This window comes from Somniosus microcephalus, chromosome 4 (genome assembly GCF_052327205.1).
Source record: "Somniosus microcephalus isolate GS21.2 chromosome 4, FLI_Smic_1.0, whole genome shotgun sequence".
NCBI lineage: Eukaryota > Metazoa > Chordata > Chondrichthyes > Squaliformes > Somniosidae > Somniosus > Somniosus microcephalus.
The window spans coordinates 118706688-118717481 of NC_140990.1; the positions used below are offsets into that span (position 1 = coordinate 118706688).

Here is a 10794-nt window from a genome sequence, read left to right on the forward strand (position 1 = left end):
CCTGTTGTTTGTGGCCCACATTGCTCCACCTATTGAACTAATGGCATTCAAACAGGGCAACGATCACAGATCTCAGCAGAAGGTAAATGGTCAGCTGGGTGCTTCCTGTAAACTAGATCTCAGGATCTTTCTCTGCGGCATTTTATGGGCACAGTTCGTGTAATTGGAGCGCCATCAACATAAGAACGAAAAAAGCACAAGCAGATTGTCTTATCTATCAATGGGAAGGTTTTATGTTTGTCTTGTTTTATTAACATTTTATATCAAGTTGCTGCACAAAGCATAAAATATTGCAAATACCTTTAAAATAACATCGAGTAATTGTTTCAGGGATACTTTATAAATTCTGTTTACTATTTCAGTTGCCAGGTGGAGAGATTTCATTTCTTCTCGTTGTTCTAAATTAATTTAGCAATTAGAGTGATGGGACATTTCACCACATCGTTCAACTCCTCTCTGAATTTAGTCTGGTTCACGGCATAAATACAAGTGTTTATGCATGAACTCAACAATTGAAGCATAAATCCAATTTCTTGTAGGATATGCAAAGCGCTAATGGTCGCATTATTATACATTGCCATTATGCGCAAGCATATGGAATTCACCAAAAACATCACCCATAACAGGATAAAATTCCCCGATATAGCAAAAAGTAAAATGATGGATTTCCTTCGCTTCTCCATCTCTGGGTCACTGTGACTCTCCCCATTGCTGTGAGCCTGGAGTCTCCTGCGGACTCTGCTCGCCACTAAAATGTACCTGACGGTTAAAGCATTGAACAGCAGAATCAAAACAAATGGAATAAATGGGGTTAAAATGTAATTAAGGTTTTCTAATGCTCCCCATACGCGTGAAAGCAAAAAGCTGTGTGTTACATAACAAAACCAGTGAATGTTAACAAGTAAATATTCACTTGTCTACATAAAGTACCAGAAAGTGTTGTTTACACAGAACAGCATACTCACTGTTCCTAGAACTACAGTCGCCGTTTTCTCGGTACAATATTTTATTTTCAGCATCTGACAACAAATGGCCACAAATTGATCAAAGGTAAAACTGACTGTGAACCAAACAGAACAGTCTGTGACTGCGTAGAGCAGGATGGCGTGGATATTACACACCTTAATGATCCGTACAAAAAGGAATTGTGCAGCGTGAGCAATGGGAATCTGTCTTAGTATCACGTCAATGATAATGACCAGTAGATCCGCCGCTGCCATGGACACCAGGTAACGGGTGACACATTTGGAGAGACCGCACCTTCCTCGAGGCAGGATCACAATCGTCACCAAGTTAACTGTAAGGAAGGTTGTACAACAGAAATTATACATCAGGCTCCAACAGAAGCAGCAACCCGGGGGAGTTCGGTCTGAAATTAAAAGCTTTTTACTACATCCATTTATGGAGACTGATTTTCGATGGAGACTATCTTTCTCCTGGAGACAGTGTTTACAGTAAAAGCAGCAACAAGTTGTCAAAAAAATAACTGACCAGGATTAGCTAAGCACAATAAATAACAGGATCTGCAGCACACTGTCAAAAAAAAATATTCCTGTGATGGGAGATTACTGGTGGATCTTATAGAAAGCAACACCTTGTTGTAGCTGGAGGCAAAAATCACCCACAGTTCCCAGGATCGGACGGAAGCCTGTACGGATTTGACCATTCGCTACTACAGGTGTCCCAGTGCTGTAGGATCAGGAGGGGCAGGGAATATCCATCCTATCACTGGCCACCGACTCTTACTGCAAGGTGCACAGGTGTGGCAGTGAGATGAGAACAGGTTTCACGGGGTGCCAATACCTAATATGCACACTGCCTAGGTTGTCTCGGTGAAGACGTTTGTACCCTTGTAGCCCTGGGTCTAAATGTTCAGGGATTTCAGAAAAGGGGAGAGAAAAGAGGGAGGTAAAATAAAAACACACGCCGTAGATGGCAACACATTAAACTAACAGAGAGTTCCACGGACACAAGAACGTCGAGATGAACAAGGAGGATGAATGAGGCGGTCTCCTCCAGCGGGGGACTGCGGGTGACCAGCAGCAGAATGAAGCAGAGCGGAGGATGTGTAGGTCTCAGGTGACAATGTTAGACGTTGGCTTGGAACAGAGGAAGTGGAGGGAGAAGAAAGAAAATATATTAAATATAAATCAGTTTACAAATAATTGTATTAAAAACTCATTCATTGGATTCATTCAGAGTCAGTTCGGCTCGTGTTGAGTGAGAAGCTCATGGGTTCAAGCCCCACTATTGGCCTTGAGCAGGTTAACACTTCAGTTAAATACTGATCAGAAGCGCCCTCCTTCCACCGGGGAGAGTGTGATCAGAGAGTGCCTCGACCCGCTCTTCTCATTCATGGGGTGTTAAAGATGGGACTATTTCAAGAAGAACATGGAGCTCTCGGTGTAAATGCCAACATTCCCGCACCAGACAACATCAACCAAACTAATTAGCAGCTGCTGTGTGAAAAATTGCGGCTGATTTTGCTCCAAGTTCTCTCTACCTCATATGTGTAAAAGTGAAACACGTGTTACTTTTTGCACAGATAAGGTAAAACGCTATTTAAATCTAATGCGTTATTGTAATTTAAAATGAGTATTTTCAGTTCCATTATTATATATATATTGCAATTAATTCTACAGCAGATTTCCCAAAACTTTACCAATATATTTTCTTAGAGTGAATTTCAACCAAACAGTTAATCGATTATTAATGTCAATTGTCCATGTTTCCAACTGATGTTAGAGAGGACATAGGCGATTATCCAAAGTCAGGTTGCGCCTCACTGAGAGACTCCCAGAACTGTGCAAGGCTCGCATGGCTTAACACTGATGTGTCAGAGTAATGATTAATATTAAGTTTGTGGAAATACGATTAATTGGCTATATTGCTGGAACAAATATTACACTTGCAATCCTGTCTTAAACATCATGAACCAATGGGCGGAGTGCGGAGTGGGCGATGGTGGGAAGTCAGACAGTGAAGTAGAGCTGGCGGGTTTTCTCAAACGTTTCTGTGTATTTCTGGACTCTCTGTCAGATCGCGACTGCTCTACCTATTGAAATGTATGCAGAATACGGATATAAAATCTTCCTGAAAACACATTTCTGATCTAACGGAAATGCACAGTTCCGACATCAGCTTGGCACAAAGAGTGACATTGCTGCTGTTAAAGAATCAAAGTACAGTAAACTCTCAAACATTGTTAAACATATGGCAGGAGTGAGGCCGCATTGCCCATTAAACTCAGACCAGCGACTGGGTGACTGTGTAACAAAGACATCAAGACAGACACCTTCCAATACCGCACACCAAGAGAGATACATGGAGCACAACCAACAGCGGAGAAATTATCTAAATCACAACCACAGTAACAATCAAACAGACACGGTCTAGAGAATTACTACCTGCAGAGCAGAGTCGACATTACTGTTGACGATGAAGTGGAAAACCCTTAATGCTACCATGTAACCTCTCTTGGTTCACTGTTTAAACAGAGGCATTAACTGATTTCAGATCAGTGGGTGGGAACCTGGAATAAAATATGTAACAGTGGCAGATCTTTCAGGCGCACTAAGCTTTCATGTCCCTTCATCATAAACAACAATACTGAACCAACAGTTACTTCCCAGGAAGATGTCGGGATCGGGAATGCTCCACCTGAATAGAAGGAGAAAGCTATTCCAACAATATTTTTAAAAGAGAATTCGACAGGAACTTGAGGATGAGGAACATACAGGATTATGGAAAGAAAGCGGGAGAGTGGGACTGAGCATGACTGCTCCTTCACAGAGCCAGGTACAGGTGCGAGGGGCTGAATGCCCTCCTGCTGTACTGTAAGAAACATAGAAACATAGAAGATAGGAGCAGGAGTAGGCCAGTCGGCCCCAAGAGTCTGCTCGGCCATTCAATGCGATCATGGCTGATCATCCAAACTCAGTACCCCGTCCTTGCTTTCATCCCATATCCCTTGATCTCTTTAGCTTTAAGAAATATATCCAACTATTTTTCTATGATTCTATGAACATCAGCGACCTGAGACTGTGGCAGGAAATGGGAGTCACAGAGGAACAGTAACACAGTTAAAAATGGTGCACAGAGTTAATAGTTGGACTTCCCAGGAACATCAATCATCCGAGACTGTGCAAGATAATGGGAAACACAGAACAACTGTAATACAGTTAAACTTGCTTGACAATGTTAATATTTGAACTTACTGGGAACACCAGAGGCAGCGATGATGCGGTAGTAAATATCTTGTACGTCCCAGACTGCCCACAGCACCCGAAGCGTTAGTGGGAAATCCCAATACATGATTCCACTTTTGGCGGGAAATGATGAACTTATCAGTGCAGTCTGCGAGCAGGGATATGAAGTGTGAGCTGATTAATTACAGAGTGCAGATTGTGTATCTCTTGAAATACACTCGACTCTATCTCTGTTTATATTACACTAGACCCTGTCTCTGTTTATATTATACTAGACCCTGTCTCTGTTTATATTACACTAGACCCTGTCTCTGTTTATATTATACTAGACCCTGCCTCTGTTTATATTACACTAGACCCTGTCTCTGTTTATATTACATTGGAACCTGTCTCTTTTTATATTATACTGGACCCTGTCTCTGTTTATATTACAATAGACCCTGTCTCTGTTTATATTACACTAGGCCCTGTCTCTGTTTATATTACATTACACCCTGTATCTATTTATATTACACTAGACCCTGTCTCTATTTATATTACATTAGACACTGTCTCTGTTTATATTACAATAGAACCTGTCTCAGTTATCTTTGCAATGCCCGGTCTCCCTTTTTATATTACATTAGACCCTGCACTTTATTACATTACTAGCTGGGGGAGCCCGGCTTTGCCAGGGCTGTTTTGGGCCGGGCGGTTTAAATCGAGTGCCAGGCTTTGGGCCCTGTCTCTGTCCCTCTGTGAACCTGCTGCCGGGCGGTTTAAATGGAGTCCCAGGCTTTGGGGCCCTGTCTGTGTCCCTTTGTGAATCTGCTGCCGGGCAACATCTCTACCTTTTAATACCTTGAAAGATGAAAGTGAAAGTACTTATAAAACGTTTTTGGTAAATCTTATGTTATTTTTAAAAGAGATACTAACTTTTTCAAAGCTGGATGATCAAAGTAGTTTGAGCTGGAAGCTGAAGTAATGGCAGTGAAACAATGGCTGCCAGATCCCCGAGATGAAAACGATTAGTCCCGCCCACACACACACACACCGATTGGCCAACCATCAGGGGACCGTACTGTAGGATTGGTCAATCATGACGGCACAGGATTGGTCGAACCTTGACGTCAGTCAATCAATGCTAGCAGATAATGAGTTTAATTTTGAAGGTTTTTTGCATAAGGCACGAACAATTTTCGTCCGACCGAAAAGTAAATACGCTTACGAGCGTCCCGGAAGCGTAAGCTTTCTTCGGAGGTAACGCGCGTGTAGTTATGACGTATAACTTTCGAGCGCATAGCCGGACAGATGCACACCCGAGGACAGACAGAGGGACAGACAGATCGACTCCTTTATATATATAAGATACTCAACCCTGTCTCTGTTTAGATTACACAGGACCCTGTCTCTTTTTATATTTTACTAGACCCTGTCTCTGTTTATATTATACTAGACCCTGCCTCTGTTTATATTACACTAGACCCTGTCTCTGTTTACATTATACTGGACCCAGTCTCTGTTTATATTACCCCAGACCCTGTCTCTGTTTATATTACCCCAGACCCTGTCTCTGTTTATATTACACTTGGCCCTGTCTCTGTTTATATTACATTAGACCCTGTCTCTATTTATATTACACTAGAAACTGTCTCTGTTTATATTACAACTAGCTGAAGTGCCCGGCGGTGCTGAGGCTTTTTCGAGGGCATGTTGTTGTTGGAAGAGAGAGAGAGAGCAGCTGGAGGGAGGAGAGAGAGAGAGCGACTGGGGGGAAGAGAGAGACCGACTGGGGGGAAGAGAGAGAGCGACTGGGGGGAAGAGAAAGAGCGACTGGGGGGAAGAGAGAGAGTGACTGGGGGGAAGAGAGCGAGCGACTGGGGGGAAGAGAGAGAGCGACTGGGGGGGAAGAGAGAGAGCGACTGGGGGGAAGAGAGAGAGCGACTGGGGGGAAGAGAGAGGGCGACGGGGGAAGAGAGGGTGGGGAGGGGAGGGAGGGGGAAGAGAGGGCGGGGAGGGGAGGGAGGGGGAGGGAGGGGAGGGAGGGGGAGGGCAGGGAGGGGGGGAGGGCAGCGCAGGGGGAGGGAGGGCAGGGCAGGGGGGGAGGAGGGGGGACGGGATGAGGGGGGGAGAAAAGGGGGTCGAGGAGGGGGGAGGGAGTGGGGGAGAGAAGGGGGAGCGGGGGAGAGAAGTGGGTTGAGAAGGTGACAGAACGGGGGAGCGGGGAGAGAAGAGGGAGAGAAGGGGGGAGGGGGGGAGAGAAGGGGGGAGAGAAGTGGGGGAGGGGGAGAGAAGGGGGGAGGGGGGGAGGGGGGAGAGAAGGGGGGAGGGGGGGAGGGGAGAGAGAAGGGGGGAGGGGGGGGAGAGAAACAGAGGGAAGGAGAGAGAGAGGGCGAGTGACCTGCGGCCGCAAATGGAGCCAAGCCCTGAGAATAGGCGTGAGCTGGCTTGAGGCTGAGAGACGGCCATGCCCGGTTGCCGGGGTAAACCTTCCCCCCCTTCCGAGCCCCCGTCCTCCCGAGCACCGGCCGCGCCGCCCCGCCCCGCACTCCCGAGAGCCCCGCTCTCTGTGCCCCGTCCGCCCCGCACTCCCGAGAGCCCTGCTCTCCGAGCCCCAGCTGCCACGCCCTGCACTCCCGAGAGCCCTGCTCTCTGAGCCCTGCCCGCCCCACACTCCCTCGAGCCCCGCTCTCCGAGCCCCGTCCGCCCCACCCCGCACTCCCGAGAGCCTCGCCCCGCACTCCCGAGAGCCCCGCTCTCCGAGCTCTGGCCACCCCGCCCCACACTCCCGAGAGCCCTGCTCTCCGAGCCCCGCCCCCCCGGCTGAGCCGGCTTGAAGTCCGCCGATTGTGGCTGTGAGAGACGGCCGGCGGGCCCGGTTGCCGGGGTAACCCTTCCCGCTCACCAAGCCCCGCTCCCCCCGCCCGAGCCGAGCGGGGAACAGAGAAAGACGCCACGTCTCAGCTGCTCCTGCTGCGTGCGCACCCTGACCCTCGTGGCTGACGCTGTTGCCCTGGGTAACGTGACACGGAGGGGGGGTGGTGAGGAGCTTAGCAGAAGCCGTGGGACAATTACCTAGCTCGGTCCTGGCTTGGCAAGAAAGGCCCAGGCTTTGAGGCCTAAAAAAAACGGGGAAAGGTAGAAAAAAAGAATCTTCAGGTTAGAGAAAATATTTACAAATGAATGAAGTTTTTTTTAAGACAATTTAATAAAAGCAATTTTATTTTGTTGGAAATGTATATTTGAAAAGAAAGACACAGAAAGCAGGAAAGAGAATGGAAGCAAGATGGCGGCTACGCACCTCGGTTCAGAACGATAAGGCCCGCCCACACACGCACCGATTGGTCGACCGTCAGGTCACCAAAGCGTAGGATTGGTCAATCGTCCCGTCACTCAAACATAGGAGGGCCCGGCCGCACGTGCCAGCAACCCGGCGTACGATTGGTCGACCTCGAGGTCACTCTGTCGCTAATGAGCGGATAATGAGATGCTAATGAGCGGAATGTTGCAGGTTTTTCGGATACCGCGGGTGCAATTTTTGTCCGGCCGAAACGTAAATACGCTTACCATCGTTTTGGAACGGTGAGCTTTCTTCCGCCGTAACGCACGCGTAGGTACGCCGTATAACTTTCGAGTGCATAGCCGGACAGATGCACACCCGAGGACAGACAGAAGGACAGACAGACAGATCGACTCCTTTATATATGTAGATAGAACCTGTCTCGGTTATTTTTGCAATGCCCGGTCTCCCTATATATATTACATTAGACCCTGCACTTTATTATATTATACTCAACCCTGTCTCTGTTTATATTACACTAGACCCTGTCTCAGTTTATTTACACTATACCATGTCTCTGTTTATATTACAGTAGAACCTGTCTCTGTTTATGGTACATTCGGCCTTGTCCCAGTTATCATTGCAATGAACGCTTTCTCTATTTATATTACACTAGCAAGGAAGCCCGGCGTTGCCAGGGCAAATTTGGGCCGCGCGGTCTGCGTGCCGCTGTGTGTCCCCCCTCTCTATCATTCTTCCCCTCTCCCTGTGCTGTCCTCTCCCTGCCTCCCTCCCTCCCCTTCACCTCGCCCCCTGACCTCCCCCTCCCACCTCCCCCCTCCCTCCCCCTCCCACCGCCACCTCCCTCCCCTCTCCCTGCCTAGCGACTGAGGCCCAGTGCCGTTCTGATAGCGGCCGTGTGGGGAGTAGCGCTTGAGGCACAGCCGGGCTGTCGGGCCGAGACGGACCCGAGCTGAGCTCCCTCGCAGATCGCACGGCTGACAGGCAGTCGCTGCCACTCCCCCGACCGCTGTGTGCGTCGGGCCGAGCGGTTGTGAGGCACGGCCTGAGTGAGCCCAACTTACCTGCCGGAGCGGCGGGGCGGGAGCAGGCTCGGGAGCCGCAATGTGGGGGTTCCTGCGGGGATGGAGCTCCCCCGAGGGTGGCGCGGTTCACTGTCAGCCGCTGCCGATGACCCGCCCGCTGCGTGGAAACTGACCTGCCACTGCCGGAGTCGGAATGTGTGGGTTTGTTTGGCGGGTCGTGTCCCTGTGGGGATGAAAAAAATGGCGGCGAAGTTTAGGAAGACTGGAGCATTAGCTCCCGCCTGTGACGCACCGATTGGTCAAGCATCAGGTGAGTGAACTGCAGGGCTCGTCAAGCAACACGTCACTCAACGCTAATGAGATGTAGGATTGGTCAAGCACTAATGAGTGGATTTTTGAGTAATTTTGAAGGTTTTTTGTACACTGTCCAAACAATTTTTGTGTGACTAAAACGTAAATACGCCTAGAAGAGTCCCCTAATGATGAGCTTTCTTTTGATATAACATATTTGTAGGTACGCTCTATAACCTTTGATTCTATAGCTGGACAGACAGAGAGACAGACAGACAGACAGAGAGACATACTGTTTTTTATATATATAGATTAGACGCTGTCTCTGTTTATATTACACTAGACCCTGTCTCATTTTATATTAAACTAGACCCAGTCTCTGTTTATATTACTCTAGGCCCTGTCTCTTTTTATATTACACTAGACCCTGTCTCAGATTATTTTACACTAGACCCTGTCTCTGTGTATATTACGCTAGACCCTCGCTATATTTATATTACCCTAGACCCTGTCTCTGTTTATATTACACTAGACCCTATCTCTGATTATGTTACACAAGGCCCTGCCTCTATTTATATTACACTACACCCTGTCTCTGTTTATCTTACACTCGGCCTTGACTCAGTTATCATTGCACTGCAGCGTGTCTCTGTTTATATTATATTATACCGTCTCTGTTTATATTACACTACACACTGTCTCTGTTTATAATACACAAGGCGCTGTCTCTGTTTATATTACACTAGACCCTGTCTCTGTTTACATTACACTAGACCGCTCTCTGTTTATATTACTCTCGGCCTTGTCTCAAATATCATTGCAATGTATGCAGTCTCTGTTTATATTACACTATACCCTGTCTCAATTTATATTAATCTAGACCTTGTCTCTGCTTATATTACTCTAAGTCCTGTCTCATTTTATATTACACTAGACCCTGTCTCGGATTATTTTACACTAGACCCTGTCTCTGATTATATTAAACTAGACCCTCTCTCTATTTATATTACCCTTGACCCTGTCTCTGTTTATATTACACGAGGCCCTCTCTCTGTATATATTACAGTAGACAGTGTCTCTGTTTATATTACACTAGACCCAGTCTCTTTGTATATTACACTAGACCCTGTCTCTTTTTATATTAATCTAGGCCTTGTCTCAGGTTATTTTACACTAGGCCCTGTCTCTGTTTATATTACATTAGACCCTGTCTCTTTGTATATTACACTACACCCTGTCACTTTTAATATTACACTAGTCCCTCTCTCTATTTATATTACCCTAGACCCTGTCTCTGTTTATATTACACTAGACCCTGTCTCTGTTTATATTACACTTCAAACTGTCTCTGTTTATACCACACTAGACTGCTCTCCATTTATATTACACTCGGCCTTGCCTCAGATATGGGCCCAGAAATTCAGGTCGGGAGCTTCCCGTGGGTGCAAGCCCCCGACCTGCACTTACCTTGCGTGATGGTAGTTGAGCTATACGGCCCCGTGGAATTCCGATCTGGGGCCTGGCCCAGCTGCCGGCACGCTGTGCTTGCGTGTTCCAGGGGCGTAGTTAGTGCGATGCATCCCCTGGGATCACGTGAGCCATGGGCAGTCAATCAGAGGAGGGAAAAGCCCATTCATAAGATTGACAGGATGACCTGTCTAAAGTTATGAATACTCCGGGCCTCAAAATAACATTAAACATTCAAATAAATTTTTAAAAAACATCAAACTTTTTCAATAAACTACAAATTACATTAAATAACTATTTTAAACAATAACTTAAATTTTTGAAAAGAACAATTTTATAAAACAACGGGGCTAAAAATAAACTTACCTTGCTTTAAAGTATTGAAAAATAATAAAACTGTGGAAAAAATGTTTTAATTTTAATTAATTGACCACTTACCTTGTAAAAAGCAGGCCTTACGCCTGCTTTTTAAATGTGTAAATCGTACAGCCTTAACCTCGCGTGAAAACCTGCAAAAAAAACC

The 10794-nt window shown here is 46.7% G+C and overlaps 1 long non-coding RNA gene across 1 annotated transcript; it reads right to left on the bottom strand.

The window, feature by feature from the left end:
* Positions 1-205: 205 nt before the first annotated feature.
* LOC147119705 (uncharacterized) lies at positions 206-10392 on the bottom strand. The gene is made up of 3 exons (XR_015077835.1): positions 10272-10392; positions 4218-4356; positions 206-1297 (listed from the first exon to the last, which is right to left on the bottom strand). It is a non-coding gene; the product is annotated as an uncharacterized LOC147119705 (long non-coding RNA).
* Positions 10393-10794: the final 402 nt, after the last annotated feature.